Genomic DNA, 23909 nt, shown 5'->3' with positions numbered 1-23909 from the left:
TTCTTCACTTTTCATAGGTCTGTAAGCTAAGGGTCCTATGTTAAAGATGCAAAAAGCTTTCAGACTTTAAGCACAATTTGTTAGAATAAATATTGAAATACACATTGTCTGTAAATTATATGAATCTGTGATTTCCAGAAAATTTTTCTGGAAATATGTTAACTATTCAACATGACAGAGGCTACCACAACAAAAATCCAGACCAGAGTAAGGTGAAGTACGAGGACTGCATGCAGCATGCCAACAAGCAGGAAAGTAAGGAAGCGTAATGTAGCGCAATGTAGTCACAATCTAAAAGGAATGCAGCCTGCCCGCTGCCCAGTCACATCTTTGCTGCGCCTCCAGCTCATTAGCGGAAGACCCTGGGCATGTGAAATGCATAGGCCGCCTTTGTGCTTTCAGAACACTGAATCTGATTAATGTGATATGATTTGGAAGTGGCCTTCTTTGACCTGCACTTGTGCCTGTGTTTGTCTCCTTCAAACAGACACATTTAGCCTCCGCTGGAGCACACTGCAGAATTTTAAATCCAGTCTCTGCCATGGTGTTGGTTTTAAAATGTAAGGCTGTATGCTGAAGGGATGGCGTTGGCGGATACGCGCAAGGAAGTGATGCGTCATTGTGACGCAGCACCGAGTGTGTCCTGAGTATTGAATTTGCCAGAGGCCATTTTATTCCCCTCTTTGGGGAAAGTCAGAACTAAATGAAGGCCCTGAACCACACCTGAGCTGAATGCTGATCAGCCTGGGGCGTGCGCGCCTGAGTCGCACGAGGGTGCTGCTGTCCAAGGTCCTGTACGCTCCCTGGGCTGTGGGAGGAAGCGGGGACGAGCGTCAGCAGCCAGAGAGAAGGAGCTGCCCTCCCTCCTGCTCCTCCTCCCCTCCTGCCGTTCAATCAATCAGTCAATAAATCAACCAATCAGTCAATCAAACTTTATTTGCATAGCACATTCGATTCAACAGTTGCAACTCAATGTGCTTTAAACAAAACAAAAAAAGAAAAAGGGATAAAACTAAAATTAGATTACTCAGTGATGCCAGCAACAGCAAAACAGCAAACAAGATCAGATAAGAACTTAGTAAGGAAGGATTTTAAAATAAAACCAAAGGAAAATAAAACCAAGGGCGTTACAGGCATTATATAATTCATGTGGTTAGTGCTACCAGTTTGTCATTACCCACAGGGATTTATTTCTTTATTTTAGTTTTTATCCTCCTTGCATGCATTCAAACAGCACAGTGAAGTCCCTAATTATACAATTCACTGGCTATTTATAAAAACAGTTGACCAAATATGGGGAAGAGAAGAAATGCACCCACTACAAAAAGCATGCCTTTGAGCAAATACGTGCAACAGTATCCACCTGGTACACTTTACATTGGTAGATTAAATTTATTTTTCCACAATTTGCAATTTAATGTCATGGTTCTATGTTTGTCTGCATTTCCTTTTTTGGGCCGCCAGATGGCGGAACTTCAGTTTGTAGTTCTGTTCCTTTTCCCTGTTTAATTGTATTATTGTTTTCAATTATTAAATTATTGTTTTTTGTTTCGTTTTCCCTTCCCTCTCTGTGGTCTGATTGTGCATTGTGCCCTCCTGTGTTTCGTTAGTGTCTTGTCTATTTAAGTTCTTTTCTTCCCTGACTCGGGTGCTGGTTCCCTGTGTTTCTGCTTGTGTTTTCGTGTGTGTTTCTGTCTGTGATTTTCACCTGTGTGTTCCTACCTGTTCTCTGTCTTCTGGAGTTCTGCCCCGCCCAAGTTCTGTTCTGAGTTTTTTTGGGATTTTTGGATTTTTATTCTGTTCTCTGTTCTTGAAGATTTGTGTTTTTTTGAGAGTTGCCCTGTGAGACCTTTTGTTTGTGCTTTGAATTTTTGTAATTAAAGTCTTTGTGTGAATTTTAATTTCGGAGTTTTGATTTTTTACTCTGCATTTGGGTCCATTCCCTTGCCAGTCCTGACATTTAATAATGAATAATACAGAGATTAACAATATACTGTCAATGTAAAACAAACAAATGTCCCTTAAGGTGTGAGATCAACACCAAAGAAGATTAAAATGTTCAACAGAAACTTCAGGTTTAACAGAAATATGCACCACAGACCACTACTCTGCATAAAACCAAAATTCAAGAACTTATCAAAACAAACAACAGTATATATGCAGGGTCACAGAAGAATCAATAATGTATTATAATCATGATCAATTCAAAGCTTAACCAATTTACTGTCATCCAACTCACTAATTTCTGAAGGCGCTCAAGAATTTTAATCCCAAGCAGGTATGCAGATGTCACATGACAACCCTCCCACTAGACTCAGTTCCAGGTTTCCATGAGAGGTGCAGATACTAGCTTGGCTATAACAAATCTATTTGCACATGAAATAGGCCCTGCAATATCACTCAGTGAGACGGAGCTGGAGGAATATTACCAAATCTTACCCAAAAGGCAAAATGATACTTGGAACCAATTCTTTCATGTGGAAAGCTACATCTCTCTTCATCGTTGTCACATGTTTATAATATGATAAGTGCTTGACGTGGTTTAGCTGTTGACCTCTTGTTGACTGAAAAACAGGCAGAGGCAAACTGTTGTCCCTAATTAAGGTATACAGTGAGCTGTAATGAAAACATGGTGAAACCAAAATTTATTTTTAAAAATACCCTTTAATAAAAGATGAGAATCTGCACTTTAGCCAAGTGTGAATTGCTTGATTACAACAAATCTAAAATTATGGAGTACAGAGCTAAATCAAAAAAAAAAAAAGTCTTTGTCCCAAACATTATGAAGCTCCCTGTATATTAGTTCACAGAATTCTTTACTGACCAGGCTTTTGAATATTATTATATTTTCAAAACTTAGTTTTTGGGAAAAAAATGAACAATTTTATATTTAGAAAAGTGAAGTTACTTGAGAACATTTAACTGTAATCTAAGAGTACATTAATGTGCAGGCACGATGGAAGCGCTCCATTCTCCTCTTGTAAGTGGAAACATTTCCATATTTCTGCTTCTTCCAGCTCGGTGCTGGCCAGCGGGCTCTTTTGATGCGTTGGACTGCGATTTATTATCCCAGGATTAAAATAAATCCCCGCTGAGAGACTCGCTGGATTCCAGGGGTGGTGTACATTCTTACTGAGTCAAACGGACAACCTTTCTTCAGCAAAAATCATTTCTCCATCTCTGTTTCATAAATTCATCTCACCGGCAGCCACACTCCATTTTGTTTTACCTGACTGCTGAACTGCTGTGGACAGCTCCACGCCCACTGCTTGGACTGTATTATTTACCCTGTTACTCTATCTTTATAAAGAAGGAAGGCTTCTTTTTTCAGAACCATGCATGAAAATTAACTGCGAACTGAAGGTTATATTACATGACCTTGCACAAATAATGATAACAGTGCAGGAACATAATGTATCATTATTCAGGTTGAGGTTCAGGGCCCTGTTTTGATGAAGTGGAAGCCGGTGATTGTGCAACCGTTGCTGGCTCAGGCAAAAACTGGTATTTTGGAGCAGTGTAAGCATTCAAAATGATGACCTGAATTCAATCAACATTGTCCCTAAATTTGACTGACAATTAAATTAAAGGGCAGGTCTTCTGCTCTGACACACTTTTTCAAGTTCTGAAATAATAAAAAATATACGATATGACTAAAAGTCCGGATACTCCTTGATCTGGGGCTGTTTTTCATGGTTAGGGGCAAAGCCCCTTAGTTCCAGTGAAGGCATATCTTAATGCTATAGCGTACGATCTCATTCTAGACGATTCTGTGCCTCCCCTACAGGTAGGCCCTTTCCTGTTTCAGCATGACACATAGCGAGGTCCATATAGAAGTGGTTTTGTCAAGACAGGTGTGGAAGAACTTGGCTGGCCTGCAGAGAGCCCTGACCTCAACCCCATCCTACACCTTCTGGATCAGTTGGAAAGCCAACTGGGAGCCAGTCCTAGCCGCTCAATCAGTGCCCGACCTCATTAACGGTCTTCTGGCAGAATGGAAGCAAATCCCTGTAGCAGTGCTTCGACAATTAATATAAAGCCTTCCCAGAAGAGTGGAGGTTGTTATAGCAGCAAAGGGGTGGATCAACTCCATATAAATGCCCATAATTTTGGATGAGATGTCAGGTGTCTACATACCTTTGGCCATGTAGTGTAAATTAAAAGAACTGCTTGAATCTTTTTTGTGTCAAAGTTAAATTCGTAATGCTGAATTATGGCCCATCTGGCCAGCAGTCCTCATCCCTGTGTGTGTGTTCAGACGTCTGCTGAGTGGGTGTACTGACATTGCTCATTTCTGGCCCATAATGCACCGTGCTGTGTTCTTTCACAGATTTAACGGGTCAAAACTAATCTGCCACCTGAACCCTGATCCTGAGGCATACAAAACTGTGCTCCTGCAATGGTACGAATAGTGAGAAAAAACGTTTTATTCATGTGACGCAGAGCTACTTTATGTGTGCACAGATGCCACAGCAGTGACAGTACCATGCATTTGTCCATGGAAGTGACAGTATGGAAAACTTATAGCCACAACAATTTGCACACTGGTGAAGTTTGTGCACGACCCTCCACCTATTCACATTGCTGCAGGACAGCATCAGTAGTCATGCCATAATCTCCCTACCAAGTCCCTACCAAGTTTTTCCATCTTGGCTCAAAGTTGCTTTCCCTCTTTTTTTTCCAGACTGTAAGTTCTGCCTTACTGCAGTGCTGTCTCTCATTCGGATTCACTGCTGTCGCAATGCTATGGGTGTCTTTACTTCACTGAAAACACACAGTGGATCTTTGATGCTATGGGATAGTTTTGTATCAATGGGTCCTGGGGCTCTTGTCAAGGTCGATGGAATCGCGAACTCTGGCAAGTACAGGGACATTTTGTCCAAAAACAATGTATCCCCCACAGAAAGCTCAAACTTGGCCGGAGACGGACCTTCAGTGAGCCAATGATCCCAAGCATACTTCAGAATTAACCATAAAGTACTTGGAGGAAGGACAGATGAAGGTTTCGGAATGGCCATTGCGGTCTTCAGACTTCAATATTATTGAAAAACTTGAGGAGAGATCTCCCATGCAAGTGCAAGAAAGGACACCTACAAATATTTTTGAGTTGGGTGAAATTTTGAAAGGAAGAGTGGGAAAAAATTCCAGAAGTAAGAATAGAAAGACTGACTACAGGAAATGATTGGAAGCTGTTATAGCTCTGCCAAAAGAGGTGTTACTTTGTACCAAGTGATAGGGTTTCCAGACTTTTGAATGTGCCGTGTTCACTTTAGTGTATCACAATGAATTTCCATTATACATTGGACAATCAAACTTGAGAATAGAGCATCCATAACCTAGAGACACGGAATTGTGATTCTATGGCTCATTTAATAGGACATATGTAATGGTCTCTTGCACAGTGTTACTAGTGAACTGTTACACCTTTTAAAGGACTGCAGCAGGCCTACAGTCAAGAGCCAGCTTGTCTACAATGGCCCTGATCTGTTAGCCCACACTTGAGTAAGTTACTGTTGGTTTTAATTGTTATAAAAAGAAAATATAATGGTTAGAAAAGTGTCAATGCATCACAGAAGAAACTGTTTTGTGTGAAATAGTATAGTATTGTATAGTAATAGGGTTTCTATAAACAAGGATCTATAAACAAACAGCAAAAATTGAAAAACTGAAGTATATGACAGTTATGGTGGTCTGTTGTATGTAACAGAATTACTACAAAAGAGTATATGTGACAATATTACAGCTGTACAGTGGATTTCATAGCAGGAACCCAGGAACGCGAAACCATCGTGAACGAGCCCGTAAATGTAGTCCCGAAGATGATTTTGAAATCGCTGGGCTTTCAGGCTCTTGTTGAAAACACTGTTTCTGAGTTCCTTTGGGGGAGAGGTAAATTGTTCCCAGACGCAGGGGCTTGCATGTTTTTGGAGAGGCCTGGAGAGGCCATGCCCAGCTGCGAGTTTGACTCCGCTTGTGCCATGGCTGTGTCCCCTAGCCAAGAATCACAACTGCTGGAATGCCTGGACTCGAACGCCCCCCCCCCCCCCCCCCACCCTTAATTCCTCAGAAAGTGACCATAAAAGGGCGAGACGCTCGTTCAAACGAATCAAAGAAGGAAAGAAAAAAAAAAACTTTTGATCTATTTTCCAAGGGATATTTGATCACAGACCTGGGAGATATCCTGTCTGAATGATGAACTTATTTGTTATATTGGCATACTTAATTATATAAGTATGTATATGGATTTAAATGTAAGTGTTCAAGTGCTCACTATGAATCAGAAGGTGTATTAAAGCATTGAAGATATTTGATCATTTTGTGTATCAATGTAACGTATTAATATTTGTTAAAGGAATCCAGTATAAATAGCCACATTTTGTTGGTCGGGTGGAGCGTCCTTTTCATTCTTCATTCCTGTTGTCTTTATACCATTACTAATCTCTTGGCGTAAATGAGATTTCTTTGAAAGTACAGGGCGTCATGCTCTTCATACTGATGGTCCAGAATTTCCAGGGATTGAATTAGAGGTTCAGTCATTTCCAGAACAGAGACGTGACTGGGGCCAATTCAAAGCGCATCATAATCCAGGAGACTCAGACATCGTGCGTCAACAATTGTGATTGAACCTTGCTGTGAACTAGCTCATTTTCCATTGTCATTGCAAAAAAATAAAAATAAAATAAATAAATAAAATAAAAAAATAAATTCAAAACTATGATTCATCAGTCAGTCTGCATTAAGAGGATGACTGAGGTGCATGACTTCACATTAAGGACCTACTTTCTGGCCAATCTAAAGCAAATATAAGCGTATTTATTCAGTGCTCTGTTAATGTTAAACACTGAAGCTGGTTATTTGCTAAAGAATGTGTCTCATTTGCTTATACCAATCAGGTCATCTCAGTTATACTAAACTTTGTCACGTATCACCAAATGTTTCAGGGGAAAGTGGTTATGACTTCTAATGTGGATGTATAAAATCACGTTCCATGAATGCAGAAATGCATTTGTGCCCCCCGGTGGTAGATCTGTGAACAGCACAAATGGACTGGCTCAGAACTGTCTTTTCAAATCACCTGGGCCCAGTTGTTCAAAAAGTTTAATCTGGATCAGATTACCACAATTGGAAATGTTTTGCTATCCAGGATCAGGTAGTCAATCCATCTTACTTTTGTGCTGGTTTTTCAAAGCAACCTTGGATTGGATCACCCTGATCCAGATACAAACTTTTCAAGATTACCAAATCCAGATTACCAGTGCTCTAAATGGGACTACATATCACAATGTAGGCTACTAGCTATGCAAAGAACAGCAGGTAGAATAGCCAGCGTGGGGTCACTTTAAGTGTTTTTATTTGAAGAGACAAAAAAACAGTGCAATAAAACAATACAAACATCCCCTTCCATTTTCAATTTCTTTTAAACAGTCAGACTCCTCATCTGACCCACAACAAATAAATAAAAACAAACAAATATACATTATTCACAAATACATCGTGGATATTTTTAACGCGTGTTTTAAATCATAAAAAGGCTAAATGTCCAATAGTTAACAAAATAAAGAACGTTCAGAGTTCTTCTTCATTTCCAAAGGATGACCAGATTGCCCAGACCAAGCTAAATTTTTTTTCTTTTGGGGAACATGCCCAATGCTATTGGGGTTATCGACTGCACTCACGTGCGTATACAAGCACCTCATGAGAGGGAGTGGGAGTACGTCAGCCGAAAGAGGGGGCGCACAGCATCAACATGGAACTTGTGGGCGATGCTGACCTCGTCATCACAAACGGCGTTGTGAAGTGGCCTGGGTCTGCCCGTGATGCGCGCCTCCCGAGGGACAGCGCTCCACACAGAGAGCTCCGAACCAACCGACCGGATGGCATAACATTAGGAGACAGTGCCTAGCCACTCCTACCATGGCTGGTGACCCCTTTTCTTGCAGCAAACACACCTGAGCAGGCACGCTTCAACACTGCTCGTTGCAAAACAAGGTGTGAAATTGAGCGTATAAATGGAGTTCTGAAGAGGCGCTTTGCATGCCTTACCTACTTGCGATGGAACCACAGGGAGTGTGCCACATAATACTTGCCTGTATTGTCCTGCACAACATTACATTACAGGCATTTAGCAGACGCTCTTATACAGAGCGACTTACACAACTTTTTACATAGCATTTTACATTGTATCCATTTATACAGCTGGATATATACACTGAAGCAATTCCGGTTAAGTACCTTGCTCAAGGGTACAACGGCAGTGTCCTTACCCGGGGATCGAACCGACGACCTTATGGTTACAAGGCAAGTTCCTTACCCACTGTGCCACAACATCGCAACCAGGCGCAACGTCCCTCTCCGTGATGACGTTCACGATGCACCTGAGCCTGCTGAAGACCCAGACCAATCTCCGGCGTTCTCTCAGAATGAGGGACTGACTGGACGTGCAATAAGGGATGCAATTTTTAGAAACTACTTTTGACTGGTTCATCTCCGATGATTGTGTCATTGTAATTAATATGCAGTGATAAATGACAGTTAAAATTGAATATTATTTTTGTTTGATATTGACAGCTGTTTGGGGGATTCTTTTATGGGGACAAAATCCTTTTTTTTTTTACTTTACTGTACTGAAAGGCTTAATAGGTAGCCTAATGTTTACTTTATCTACTTTATCACTGTAACGGTTAAACATATCAAGTGCAAAATATAAATAAATGTATATATACTACATGATACAAATGTTGTATTAATTTGACCAATTTTAAAGTTTTATTACATTTTATTCCTTAAAAATCCACCCTGAATCCACCCTTCTGCGGGGATCAGGATAATACTTATTTTTTTGGATCAAAGGTATCCCAATCCTACTAAAAAGTTTTGAACAACACATACTGAAGGTTTGTTCCAGATCAAAACCAAGACTGGATTACGTGATCTAATCTGATTTCAGAATCCTTTTTTTTCTTTTGAACAACCCATTTTCAAGATTTGATCCAATCCGATAGCCGAAATCCGATCAGATTACTTCTGAACAACTGGGCCCTGTTATTTCAACAGGGAATAAGAAAGCGGAGAAACATGCCTAGCCACATCATTTTAGACATATGTTTGGAACGTGCTTTTCAAGTTTACTGGGTACTGTGGCTGTGCCAGCTTGCCCAGTGTTTGTACTTTTTGGGGATGGCACACCCGAATTCAGTTCAATTTACAGTTCAGTTCAGTTCAACATATTTTTACCATGGGCCTGACTTCTAAGAAATCAACCCAGAAGGGCTGTGTATAGCCTTGCATTAACTTAAAATATGTTCATCATATTTTCTTGATGTTGATGTTTTGTCTTTGGTTGAGATGAGGATGAAAGATGAGTGTTCGGGTAGGCCTGGAGTTTAATAGCAGGGGTAAGGGACTGGGGCTGGAGTCAGGGATAGGATAAGGTCTTCGGAGAGGTGTGGGTGCATATAGAGAAAAATAAAAACAAGAAGAAACACCAGTAAAACATACTGTATCCGCAGTGTGTATCCTAGCAGGGGCAGATGTTGTTTTGTGAGTTGCTTTTGTACAGAGAGAGGATATTTTGATGGTAAAGCATGCCCCCTAGTGCTGAACCTGGCAAACGTATTTAATAAAAAGTCAGGTAATTCCAAGTACATTCCAGATAAAGCATCATCAAATAAATTGGAAGAAAATTTAGAAAATAAACATAAATTGTTGAAGCATCTTTTTAAATAATGAACACATATATTGTCATGGATGTCAATGGAAGTCAATAATTAGAAATAAAATAATATGTTGTGGGGGACTGAGTGCTAGATAACTATACATACATCACTATAGTGTAAAGTTCTACCATTATACACATACAGACGGGTGACAAATTAAAGGAAAACCCAACATAAAGTAACTTAGTAAGGTGTTGGGCCACCACAAGCCACCAGAACAGCTTTAGCCTTGGCATAGATTCTACAACGTGCTTGAAAGTAGTTGTGTGTCTCATTCTGGAGAAGAGTGTCTGCTAAATGCCAGTAATGTAATGTAATGCAAAGTAATTGAAATACATATTTGACCAAAGTTGGATTGACCAGTGATCTTTTTAATCAACAGTGGAAGGAATAAAACATCTTCCTTCTTATTGTAGTTTGATACCTTGAGCTTCAAAACAGGAAAAAATTGTGATGTTCTGTGTAAGGACCCACACGCAGACCAGGGAAATCCAAAAAACGTTGTCTTTATTCAGTCCGAGGTTCGAAGCCAGGTAATCAGAGAGAGGACGGTGCCGAATCGAGTTTCCAAAAGAATAGTGAAAAAACAGGCAAAAAATCAAAAACCAGGAGATCAGAATGGCGAAGGTACAAAGGGACAGGCAAAAGAGAAGTCAAGGCAAAGCGAAGGTCAAACCAGAAGCAAACAAAACCAAAAGGGGCAGGCAAACTCGAAGTCGTACAAAGGGGTGTCGCAGGAATCTCGATAGACAAAGGCTTACTAACAATCGGCACAATGAATTCGATCAGCGTTCTGACTCTGAGCTGGTGGAAAAGACTGACATTTATACACTGGGGAAGGTAACAATCAAGGAGGGGTTAAGTGAGTGAGGGAGGAGTAACAAACAACATCCAGGTGAAGAACATTAGGAAAACTAATTCAATGACAGGGGACTGACAAAACGCGGACTGGAATCACATAGACAACAATGATAATAGACGGCCTGGGTGAAGCAGGTAAAACACGTGTAGAGAGAGAGAGGTGCAGTCAGAGCAAGAGACAGGTACAGGCAATTGCAGAACTCAGCGTTAGAGCAGGCTAGAAAGAAAAGGGGCAGAGCTACAGCGCAGCATGGAAAAGGGGAGACTGGTTAATGTATTAGTATAGTGATCTAAACTATCAAAAACCCAAAACTAGTGTGTGTTAGTCCATTAGTAATATTCACATGTTAGTATATTAGCAAGGTTAGTACTTTACAATCTATAAGTTAGTAGGGATTAGTAGAAATTAGTAAAACTAGAAATAAGCAGGAAGTAAAACGAGACTGGAAAGAAGGGGGGAAACCACGAAAACCCGGAACCACCCGAATAGTGAAATCACACAAGTACAGGGGAGTGAAGCAGCTCAGGGAACACAGACACAGAGACAGTACTGGGGACACAAGTGACCGGGAATACAGACTACAACAAAAAATATCTGCAAAAATCTAAATTATTTTTAATTTAGATTTTTGCAGGTATTTTTTCCTGTTAATGTGTCAGTGTCAATGACTGAAACGTTGCGTTGTTAATTCAGTAAATTCTTGGGAGCTTTTCATTTTGGTGTGCAAATATTTTTTCTCCTTTTTGAAGTTTACCTTTTTGATCACGCACCTGAACCCAGCTTGGTCTGGACGTGCACACTATCTTTCCCCTGAGAGCTGGAGCTTCTCTTTCATGGAGATCATTCCCCAGGCCTCTGCAGCAGGAAACCTGATCTGCCCAGCTCACCTGCTGCCTGTGTAACTGGAGCTGGGCCTCACTCAATATTTCAGATGGACGGGCAGCTGTGAGGCCTGTGATTGGCTGTGGATGTGGAGCAGCAGGCTGGCTGGGCAATGAGGACCAGGCCCAGTCCAATGGCTAGCTAGCGTTAGCCGACTCAGCTCCTAGTACTGCGTGCCGCCTACCTCTGCTCACAATTCAGTTCCCTTCACCCACACACTGAGGCGTGCACACACACACATACACACACACACACCCCTCAGAATATGGCCTCTCCTTGTCTCCTGGTCTCCAGCCCCAGAGGAAGATGCCCGTACCATTGTGTGAGATAACTACTAGCCCAGCGTGTGCGTGGAAGCGCACAGAATGCCCCTCACTGCTGGATGAGAGAGAGGGACAGACCCAACCCAATCAGGGGTTAACCCCAGTAATAATGACAATTACAGGTGCCTTATTTGAACTTGCCAAAACACTGATAATCCCTTTAGTTAGAATTTAATGGAATTCATGAAGTTTACATTTTAAACATTCAATGTACATTTTATGTTTTGGATATACAATGTACAATATACAGTATTGACCATTGACAAGAGCCGACTAAGAAGGAAAGACATAACAGGATACATACATATAGGGAGTGTCTGGATATCAGCCACTAACCAAGTTGCAAGTTATCCCTTAGCATGTCATTAGCTATGAGATTCTGGCTAACCAGCCAGATATGCCTACTTTAACATTTGCTAGTTAGAAGGGAAACATGCTTCACAGATTAAATATTCCTTGCTCACCATTTCAGCTGTGAATAAAACAGAATATGAAGCTCCGTGTGGTGAACCCCAAAGCCCAGGATAGGGAATACCAGCTGGCACGCTCTCTTCTTTAGAAACGGAGTGCAGGAAGGAAGGGAGATGGAGTTGGGTCATTAATCAGAATAAACAATGCTCTCCTGACCTTTAACCCCCATGACCCCATTAATGCTCAGACGGGACTGCTTGAGTCCCTTCTGCGCACAGCTCGGGTTCGGCAGAGAGGAGAGGAAAGAGTTAAGCGAGGAGAAGAGAGGAGAGACTGTGATGGATGTTGTTTGAGCGCATACCCCTGATGATATGCTTGTCCAGACCCTATTCTGCAAAATCCATCATATGTGCATTTTCGGATGCTATTTTTTCCAGAAGAATGTTTCTCGTGAGGACTGGAAGGACCCTTTGGCACTGAGCGGATCGATATGTACTGAAAAGCTTATTACATTCAGATAAACACTAGTGCACTGAAAAAATATGATGCTGCATCTGACTAAACGTTTTACCTCAGCAGACACAGGCCACTTAGCTGAAACATTATTTGAAATGAATGCATTTTTTACCACAATTGTTTTTAAGAATGAAAGTTATGTCGTTGGATTGCCAACTTGTTCTAATAATAATAATAATCATAATAATCATAATAATCATAATAATCATAATAATAATAATAATAGCTGGAAAATTCCAGCAGAAATTATGAAGTGTGGTTTATACATTATGCAAACATTATTCTTACATAAGTATTCAGTATTACTATTTTGGAAGAAGACAACGTATTTCAGGTTTCGTATGCTAGGTAGTTGATATGGTGTTCTAGGCAGTTGCTAGGGTGTTGTAGGTGGTTGCTAGGGTGTTGCTAGGTGGTTGCTATGGAGTTCTAGACAGTTGCTAGGGTGTTAATAGGTGGTTGCTACAGCAGTTGCTACAAATTAATTTGAATCAACTCTAGTAAATTAAGTTGAACCAACCCCAATAAAATAAATTGAACCAACCCCAGTAAATTGATTTGAATCAACTCTAGTAAATTAAGTTGAACCAACCCCAATAAAATAAATTGAACAAACTCTAGTAAATTACATAGAAAATGAAGTTAATGGTTCAACTTAAATTTTTTTGAGTTGGTTGAACTTAATTTTTTGAGTTGGTTCTACTTAATTTTTTGTTTTATTTTGAGTTGGCTCAACTTAATTTTTTTGAGTTGGTTCAACTTAATTTTTTGAGTTGGCTCAACTAAATTTTTTGAGTTGGCTCAACTTAATTTTTTTGAGTTGGCTCAACTTAATTTTTTGAGTTGGCTCAACTTAATTTTTTGTTTTATTTTGAGTTGGTTCAACTTAATTTTTTTTAGTTGGTTAACTTAATTTTTTTGAGTTCGCTCAACTTAATTTTTTGTTTTATTTTGAGTTGGTTCAACTTAATTTTTTTGAGTTGGTTCAACTTAATTTTTTGAGTTGGCTCAACTTAATTTTTTGTTTTAATTTGAGTTGGTTCAACTTAATTTTTTTGTGTTGGTTCAATTTAATTTTTTTGAGTTGGCTCAACTTAATTTTTTGTTTTATTTTGAGTTGGTTCAACTTAATTTTTTTGAGTTGGTTCAACTTAATTTTTTGTTTTATTTTGAGTTGGTTCAACTTAATTTTTTGTGTTGGTTCAACTTAATTTTTTTGGAGTTGGCTCAACTTAATTTTTTGTTTTATTTTGAGTTGTTTCAACTTAATTTTTTTGAGTTGGCTCAACTTAATTTTTTTGAGTTGGTTTAACTTAATTTTTTTGAGTTGGCTCAACTTAATTTTTTGAGTTGGTTTAGCTTAATTTGTTGAGTTGGCTCAACTTAATTTTTTTGAGTTGCTTTGGCTTAATTTATTTGAGTTGGTTCAAATTAATTTATTTGAGTTGTTTCAACTTAATTTATTTGAGTGGGTTCAACTTAATTTTCTTGGGTTAGTTCAACTTATTTTCAACCATTTCTGTAGACATGGCTTTACATGGTGACACAAACACCAATTTATCTTCGCTGTTTGCAGCTAATGTCATCACCAGCTGAAGCAGCTGTGTTCTATCACAAGATGAACAGTCATATAGGCAAGTTTTTTTGCTTTCACTTAGAGAAGAGCAACCAAATTGATTCCCGGTATGAAAGATAACAGCTATGAGGAAAGACTTAAGAGGCTTAATCTCTTCAAGTTTAGCAGAAGGAGACTTAGGGGTGATTGATTGTTGATCCCCTTCATGAATTTAAAAGCCTCAAAGTGAACTACAAGAGATTCTTCAGGTTGAGTTCTGTTGGGAGAACGAGGGGACATAAATGGAAATTAGCAAAAGGTAAATTCCATACAGACATTAGGAAAAAAAATTCCACGCAGAGAGCAATCAATGTGTGGAATAGCCTGCCAGGACACGTAGTAGAGGCAGAAACTCTGGGGATTTTCAAGACTAGGCTTGATATGGTGTTACATGCTATCTAGTCAGTTGGTCATCAGAGCACTAGGTACAATTTAGTCAGGAAATTGGTGAGCATTGTTGAGCTGAATGGCCTGTTCTTGTCATTATGTTATGTTATGTCAAAAGACGCATTTTAGAAGCATTAAAAATGCATTTCCACCTAGACAGAAATACCTATCTTCTGTAAACATTGATAAGCTGGAAAACCTATAAGCTCAGGTTTGATACAATATCATAATTGGATTGCATTTCTTCCATAGTAGACTTGAATTTTCGCTTTATTTTCCATTGAAACGGAGTAAGTTTGTGATAGTGACAGTTATTTTCGATGGTATTTTTAAAAAATAGGGGTTATTTTCAATGAGAACATTTTTAATAGGAGTCATGTATTTTGAATAAATAACAATCTACTTATCCAGTTCAAGCTGTCAAAATTTCCTTCTGAACCACAAGAATATGAGAACTGCCCGACTGTTAAGAGGAGGAGCTCTCGGCCTTTCAAACTGTCAGAGTCTGTTATTTCTGAAATGTCCCCTCGATTGCTCTGAGTGAAGGGTAATGTAAATTGCACTGTCAGTGGAGAAGGAAGAAGTCGCAGGGTCAAGAAGGTTTCATTTTTCTTGCTTCTCCGGGAGCAGTGTCCATGGCAGAGTTCCTCACGGGACAACGGTGGCATTTGGAGGGGTGGGGTGCGGCTGATTCAGTCACCGGTGGCTCCTCGACTATTTTCTGACCTTGATGGAGGGAGCATTCAGCTGAAGAAAAACCAAAAACTGTCCACACTGGTTGGGGCTTTGCTGGTACCTACCCACCTATCGTACTATTTTGGAAGTTGTACATCATTGTCTATAACCCTACAGTTTTTCAGGGCATCTTGAGGTTTGAGTAAAAAGAATGGCCTTTGCCAATCGCAAAACCAAAGAGTGTCTTATTGCTTCATTTATCATAGTGCTTCATGTTAGTTTTGTTTAAAACCTTCAGCACATGCAGAAATTCCTAATTTAGCACTGTTTGTATAAACATTGCCAAGCTGTAATAAAGTATATGTGTGACTAGATCTACACTTCAGATACATGTTTCAAATAATATATTTTCAGGTTTTCATCATAACTTTCATGTTAAAGTACAGAAGCAGAACTACAAAATGAGGTATCTCTTCATGACACTTAGTAGATATTTCTGGAGATATGACTGTTTGAATGTTGTGTACTACATCAATGATGAATGTGTTTGAACACGCAAAGGTTTTATTGGAGTCTCCATTTATGGTGAATCAAAGATATTTCTTACTGTCAGACTCTGGAGCACTAACTAGTCCCGATATTTAATAAAATTCACATAGTTATGCAACAATTTAAATTTAGATGAATGGTATATTTGATCAGGAGTGCAATTCTGGTATTAACTCAATTTTACCTGGATAGTGATTTTGTTCCTTTTTTCGCCTCACCTGTGAAATGGGCAAATGCGAGACACGTATCTCAAGCTTGTGTCGGGTCACATTTATTTTTCAACATTTAGACTGATTACATCCATGTGACCATCCTGAACCTTAGCATATGTTAGCAAGGGCATACCTCCCATCTTAATCGTGGGGGGACACTGATGCACCTACCCCCATTCCCAGTCAAAGCCAATGTTACATTATAGGGTTGAAATTAAGTGTTCAGACTGCGCTGTTTCAAATTCACTTGCACGAGAAGGGAGATCAAGGCCACAGAAAGCCCAGGAGAGCAAAACAAGGTTAGAGGAGGTTGCATTCAGTAGAGTTCCAGAGAAAATTTGTTAAGACATTTCCAGCTAGTCAGCAAAATAAAAAATAATAATAAAAAAAACCTATCAAGTTATATGAATAAAAGCCTTCCAAAAACCTGGGTAGCAAATATAAAATATTTGTATATGATGTAACATAACTCCCATTACAATACCCCAAGAAATATGATTCAAATCTGAGGAGAGTATCCATTAAACAATAATTTCTTAGCGGAAAGATAATAATGTATGATTTGCAATGCACCAGCAGTGGGTGGAAAACACTGTATGGGTTAACAGAGAGAATCTATTACTGTTAGAGCAATTCAATTCTAGAATTGCATGATGATAAAGTTAGGGTTAGGTTTAGGGTTAGGCACACAGATAGGGTTAGGGTTAGGGTTACAGTTAGGGATACGGTTAACGTTAGAGTGACAGTTAGGGTTAGGGTTTGGGTTACATCTAGGGTTTGAGCTAGGGTTATGGTTATGGTTACAGCTAGCGTAAGGGTTAGGGTTACAGCTAGGGTTAGGGTTATCATTAGTTTTACAGCTAGGATTAGGATTAGGGATACAGCTTGGGTTAGGGTTAGGGTAACAGCTAGGCTTAGGGTTAGAGTTAGGGTTACAGCTAGGGTTAGGGTAACAGCTAGGCTTAGGGTTAGAGTTAGGGTTACAGCTAGGGTTAGGGTTAGGGTTACAGGAAGGGTTAGGGTTAGAGTAAGGGCTAAGGGTAGGGTTACAGTCAGGGTTAGTGTTTGGTTAGGGTTACAGCTAAGGTTAGGGTTAGGGTTACAGGAAGGGTTAGGGTTAGGGGTAGAGTAAGGGCTAAGGGTAGGGTTACAGCCAGGGTTAGTGTTAGGGTTACAGTTAGGGTTAGGTTTAAGTTTACAGCAAGGGGTAGGGTTAGGAATAGGGTTACAGCTAGGGTTATGGTTTTATGGTTATAGTTAGGGTTAGGGATAGGGTTACAGCTAAGGTTCGAGATAGGTGTACAGCTAGGGTTAGGGTTAGGGTTACAGGAAGGGTTAGGCTTAGGGTTACAGCTATGGTTAGGGTTACTGTTAGGTTTAGGGTTACAGCTAATTTTAGGGTTAAGGTTAGGGTTACAATTAAGGTTAGGGTTAAGGTTACAGCTAGGGTTAGGGTGAGGGTTACAGCTAGGTTTAGGGTTAAGGTCAGGGCTACAGCTAGGGTTAGGGTTAGGGTTACAGCTAGGGTTACGGTTAGGGTTAGGGTTACTGCTACGGTTAGGTTTAGGTTCACAGCTAGGGTTAGGGTTATGGTTACAGCAGGGTTAGGTTTAGGGTTAGGGTTACAGCCAGGGTTAGGGTTAGGGTTACAGATAGCGTTATAAATTACAGGTTTTTCATAATTGTATCCTTCAGTCTACAACAGGCATAAGCAATTCCATTCCTGGGGAGTGTGTATGCACATTTTAGTCTTCACCAATTACCCTAGCTCAATTAGCTAATTAACCCATTGTACCAATGGCATATATAGGGACACAAAGGCCATTTTCTCTTCTCATTCATAAGCTTGTTAAGAAGGTAGCATGGTGAAAAATGCAAAAATGCAAATTTTGTTCCTGAATACAGCAGTAATAACCAGTTAAACATACTTATGCAAATAAATATGATTCTACTTCATATGTTTCTAGTAGAAAGTATGGCTATTATCCCTTGTGGTCCATGCAGGTTGAATAATCATCACCTCAAAGTCACATCAGTGATGTCACTGTGTTGGTTTTAGTGCCCCCCGCAATACAAAATCGTCCAATCAGCTTGCGCTCTATCTCTTTTTGTCTTATCGCACATTTCTGCTCCGCTGCCTCTGAATGTCAGCCTGCCCGGTCACTGACGGGACTTTGGGAACACTTGACCCGCATGGAGACCAAGGGATAATATCCACACTTTAAAATGTACTGACATACTTCTACACGTAGAACCATAATTACGTTCATGGCTTCCGAATCACCTTCATCTACTGTTTTTTCAAAATTAAAATGTACTAATTCTTTAAACGCTCGAGAATCTCAACTTCTAGAGGGAATGTATTAATCAGACTTTACACAACTGTAAGAAACATATTGATTCTACCTGTCCAGCAGATAAATCAAAAAGGAATTTAATATCTTGCTAGCTTCTCAACTTTGGTTCTATTTTTCTTGCAACAATATGCTGAAAGTACATTTTTAAAATGAAGAAAGTGCAGATTCACAAGCTTGTTTAAAAACACTGTTCTCTAAAGTATTATAAAATATCATTAGCCTGCCTTTGTCCTATGTTTAGATGATTTTGAAACATAGGCAAATTTAATGACAGAAAACCAATTTCCCCATGTCTCAACTTATATTTTCAGAATACTGGAATTACAAAAAGGAAATTCATTTATTGTACATAGTATACTGATGCAACTTCTTGCTTCTTTCTTTTTTCAAATTTTAAGATTTCTTAAGGGTGAAGTTGACTTAGTACAACAGGACCAGTAAAGTGAATTGCTAAGAAAGATGAACAATACTACACTTTGTAAAGTCAGTGTAGGTGATCTCACAAGCGTGCATTATAAAGTATATTCAGTATTTCTAAATGTCTGTACACCCGCATGTGTTTACTGTAAATCAGAGAACGGCGCCTCATCAGAGGGCTGGTTTTAACTGATGTTTTCTGCATAGAATATGAGGACAGAAAATCTGTAGGATAAATAGGTTCCCACTGAGCCCCTCTTTACAGCTTTGACCCCAGTAGCACCATTCAGCCTAGCCCTTTTTACAAGGCATCCATTACCGTTCCTGAACAATGCCACTTTCGCCTCTCAGTTTTGAGCTGCAGCTGTACCGAAGGCTAAAAGAAGCACTATAATAATCCCTTTAGGGGCAGAAGACAGAAGCACCTCATTCTTCCGCCATTCAAGTTTAAAAGATTTTTTTCCCCAAACACCTACAATCACTTAGTGCCCTCACTAATTTGAGTGTCATACCACTGCCTGGAAAACCTGTTCTGCAATCCTCCTTCTCCCACAAGCAGAACTATTTAATTTCTTTAGTCTTTCTGAAATTGTCTTGTTGTGTTCTCCAACGTCGTCTCATTCTGGCACTTCCACGTACAAGCAGGCACTCGTGCGCTAAGGGCTTCCAGCCAATCCGCAGAGAGCATCATCTTTCCAAACGAGCCACGTACACTAGCGATTGGACACTACTCTCCTCCTTCATCTGAGCAAGTCATTAATTTCCTCTGTATCTCAATCTCCTCCGCTCCCCTTTCCCCTCCCTTTAACCTGCTCTCTGTCACTTTCCATTGCCTTGGCTACCCCTTTATTGCCAGCAGGATAACATGATCCACCCCAAGGAAGCACCAAAGGACACATCCAGCTTTCATGCTTTTTCATATTTCATATTTCATGCTTTTCCAGATTTCCCCCGTTTCCAATATCTTCTGATCCTCTGAAAATTTCCCACATGGGACCTGGTGAGCAATGCCCTTTCTCTGACACACTTTGTGATGTCTGTCTATAAATAGTCAAATGAACAGGGAAGCAGAGCCTCTCCTAGGATCTAGAGCCTGGTTAACTGGAAGGATCAGAATGCCCAAGTTGACTGAGGTGTCATGGTTCAGTCTGTGGATTCGTACGAATGTGGTAACGACTTCCTTACACATGGTGCTATTGGGGCAGGAAAAAACGAGTGCGAAGATTCAAAATATTTCTTGCTGTCCTACAGTGGTCTTTACAATGCATGTGTGTGTGTGTGCATGTATGTGTGTGTGTGTAACAATGATAATCACATATTCAATGGAAGTGTGTGTGTGTGTGTGTGTGTGTGTAGCAATGATAATGAAGTATTCAGTAGAAGACAAAGGGGGAAGGATGCAATGACCGTCCCAGCCCTGGCCTCCTGTCCACGTTTCTTTTTTTTCTTCTTTTTTTTAACTTCCCTCCATCTGTCCTGGGTGAAACTGACGTCTGCCAGATGAGCTACCCACTCCGTACCCTCCACCCTCTCCTCCCTGACCCCGCCTCCCTCCCTCCTCCACCCCTCCCGCCGTGGCCTCCCAGGTGCCTGTGACAATGAGTGGGGGTGGGGGGAGGCTTTGTCTGCCACACGTGTCGCCTGCAGGAGGTGTCCGTCTTCGCCCTTCTTTTGTCGACGTGCCTTTGTGAGGGTAGCCCCCAGATGGCATACCATTCTCTGGGGGTGGGAGGGGCCCTCTTTTGTCCCAAACAGATTAGAGGGAACCCCCCACCCCCCGTACTCTCTCTGCACAGTCTGCTCAATTGCAGAAAAAGAGTTAGAGATCCCTCAAGTAGAAAACCAGCAGGCAAGTTGGGCCAAAACATATATGCGTAGATGGATAATAGCTGGAGGATGTTGCTGACAGCCATTTGAAGCCAAGGGTGTTGTATGAGTCACATTGTATGTGTACATTCTCTAATATTATCTGTTTTTCTTTTCTTTCATTTTCTCAGTTTGCTTTAGTTTTTCTTTCTGCTTCAGCTTCCTGCCTTAATCCCAACAGCCCCGGTGATCACAATTGTAAGCAAACATGGCTTATATTTCTGTTATTTAAAGGGCCGGTGCTGAAGCATAACCGAAAGTTGACAAAGTAAAACACTGTTTGAATCGCTGTTTTTTTTATCCCCTGGCTTATTTTGTACGTAAAGACTCAGTCTCTTTACTTCCATGTTATATAACGCATCGCAAAGGGAACAAATAAGGATATAGAACACCTTAAACCCTTTTGAAAAGATGTGTATGTTTCATGAATATATGGGCAACCATCAAAAAATGTGCTGTCATTTGTGAGATTGTAACTGTAGAATTCATAGTGCTGTCAGTGGCAGCAAATATTGTTCAATAAACATGTCACCAATTTACAATTAGCTTATTTAAATATCGTAGCTAGCCAACAAGTCTTAGTGCCACTGGAGCTCTAGAGAAACATTGCTGCTTTTACAACCTTGTGTTGCCGATCAATTAAATCAAGCATTTTTGAGCCGGTTTCTCAAAAGCTGTTATTCTGTCCTGACAAAGACCCAGTCCAGGTGGAAATGTTGATCGTTGTGTGGTGAATAACCAATTTTTTCCGGGAGCAGTAATTATTGTATGTAGATTTTATTCCCCATTTTTATGTGTTACCTCTGTCTTGTACCAGCATTATTTGGATGTGCTTGTATTTTCTTTTTCTTTTTAAATACTCCACTAAAGCCCCAGACTACTCCTGTCTGCCTTTCATTGTGGTGGATTTACTGTAATTGCAATAATTAATAGTAGTGATGTAGTTCTCATTAACTGACCAGTTGCCTACATGGAAATGGTATACTGAATTAGCATTTTAGCATGCTTTATACTGTGTTCTTATTGAAAAGAGGAAATAACATTACTTATACTACATCTAGAGGAACTCTATTCCAGGTAGGTTTGTCATATATAACGTGATGCATCAATATTTGAAATCAACACAAAATATGATAATATATTATTAATACAATATAAAACAAATGTCACAGAAAAAAAATCTACCCTTGATTGTCTACAGTTAGTTGTGGGAAGTTTGCATGCAGACATACCAAGGTGGTGTAAGCTAGACTTAATAAGACTACTGACGAAGATATGAATGCGTTTCTGAGCCTTTGAAATGTTTCATGCCAGATGTGATGGGAATGTTTTGTAACATTTTGAAGGCATATTAATTTCACTATTACTTAATTAGGTGGAGGGTAGAAAAATGGTTAGAGAACTGGTCTTGTAATTATAAGCTATAGGCTTAATTCCCACATGGGGCAGTCCTGTAGTCCCCTTGAGCAAGGAACTTAACCTACATTGCCACAGTAAAATATGCATCTGTATAAAGGAACTGTGTGTAAAGAATGTAACCCATATAAGTTGCTCTGGATAAAAGTGTCTGCTAAATGTAAAATATAGCTTTCTGTTTGGTTGGGTATAGATGTTTCTGTAATCTCCTACGTTTAATTAATTAATGCTCAGTGTTAGGGATGGTCAGGAATTTAGTGAATAAAATATTCAGATATGAGCTTAAATCCCCAGTCCAGCTCATCTAATTTGTATGCTAAATGAGCCAAAACCAAGATGTTAATTAATAAGGGGGAAAAAGCACCCCCCCCCCAAAAAAAAAACAAAAACAAAAAAGACTGAACTGCCAAATGGCTTCACACAACAAATGAATCACCGAGGAAACACAAATATGACTGGTTCCACAAATACTGTGTGCCAACTTTCTATAATTAAAGAACAAATCTGTATTCCCACAAGTCAGTAAGTAATCTCAGACAATTCAGTCAATTTTCTTCTCATAAAGCAAAAGACTGCTTTAGGCAGTCACATATAAGATGCATGATGATATAAGCCAGGAGATTACTAATATGTAGCAGTATTTATATCTCTCTGCTGCATGCATGTCATATTTTACGATACTCTGATGAAGCGTTCTTCCTGAATAACAAAGACACTGGACTTGCTTTTATTTCACAGTCAAAATGTGGAATGAATCAAGTGGTTGTTTTTTTCCTTTTGAAGCAAATTGAGCTCATTTTGGTGGTCGCTGAATTTGGCAACCTTTGATAAAGAAGAAAAAAAGTCAAGCATTTGCATTTAATTGTGATCTAGATAATGGACAATGGATTTATGGATTCTAGACAATGGACAATAGACAATAACACTAGATGACACCCGATGTCTAATGTAGTATTTTAAATGGTATTAGCATTTGAATCTGAAAGTTGGTCAGGTCATATCTGTCAAAATATTACACTTTCATGTTACATAAACGAGTAGAATTAAACTTCGCAGAATTCAAATTCTGCATTTTGGATAAAAAAAAAATTAGTTGATCCGTTTTTGACACCTATTCAATTCATTAATTGAATTGCAGTCAATTCCAAAATGTAAAAAAACTGACCCCAGCCCTGGTGTAAAGCTGGCCTCCCCTCCTCCCCTCCCTCGGAGGTAAATACTAAGCCGCAGCACCCTGAGGACCTCTGGGTGTAGTCACTGGTGCAGGCAGTTACCCAAGCTGAGCCTGCTCAGCCTTTGTTCAGCTTTGTGTGTGTGTGTGCATGCGTGCCTGTGTGTGTCTGTATATGTGTATGTCTCTGTGTGTGCGTGCGTGTGTACGTGTATGTGCGTGTGTACGTGTGTGTATGTGTGTGTGTCTGTATGTGTGTGTGGCTGTGTGTGCGTGTGTGTGCGTGCGTGTGCGTGTATGTGTCTGTATATGTGTATATGTGTGTGTGTCTGTGTGTGTGTACGTGTCTGTATATGTGTGTATATGTGTGTGTGTCTGTGTGTGCGTGCGTGTGTACGTGTATGTGCCTGTGTGTCTGTATATGTGTATATATGTGTGTGTGTCTGTGTGTATGTGCGTGTGTACGTGTGTGTATATGTGTGTGTGGTAGCATTCGCATTACAACAGAAACTGCCCTCTGTATCATTGTGGCCT

At 39.9% G+C, this 23909-nt stretch overlaps 1 pseudogene; it reads left to right on the top strand.

Annotated features, from left to right (window-relative positions):
- LOC135236734 (putative nuclease HARBI1) overlaps nt 1-23909 on the top strand; it is a 29123-nt pseudogene that overhangs the window by 3796 nt on the left and 1418 nt on the right.

Source organism: Anguilla rostrata, chromosome 12 (assembly GCF_018555375.3).
Source record: "Anguilla rostrata isolate EN2019 chromosome 12, ASM1855537v3, whole genome shotgun sequence".
Classification (NCBI taxonomy): domain Eukaryota; kingdom Metazoa; phylum Chordata; class Actinopteri; order Anguilliformes; family Anguillidae; genus Anguilla; species Anguilla rostrata.
This window is presented reverse-complemented; position numbering and strand designations above follow the sequence as displayed.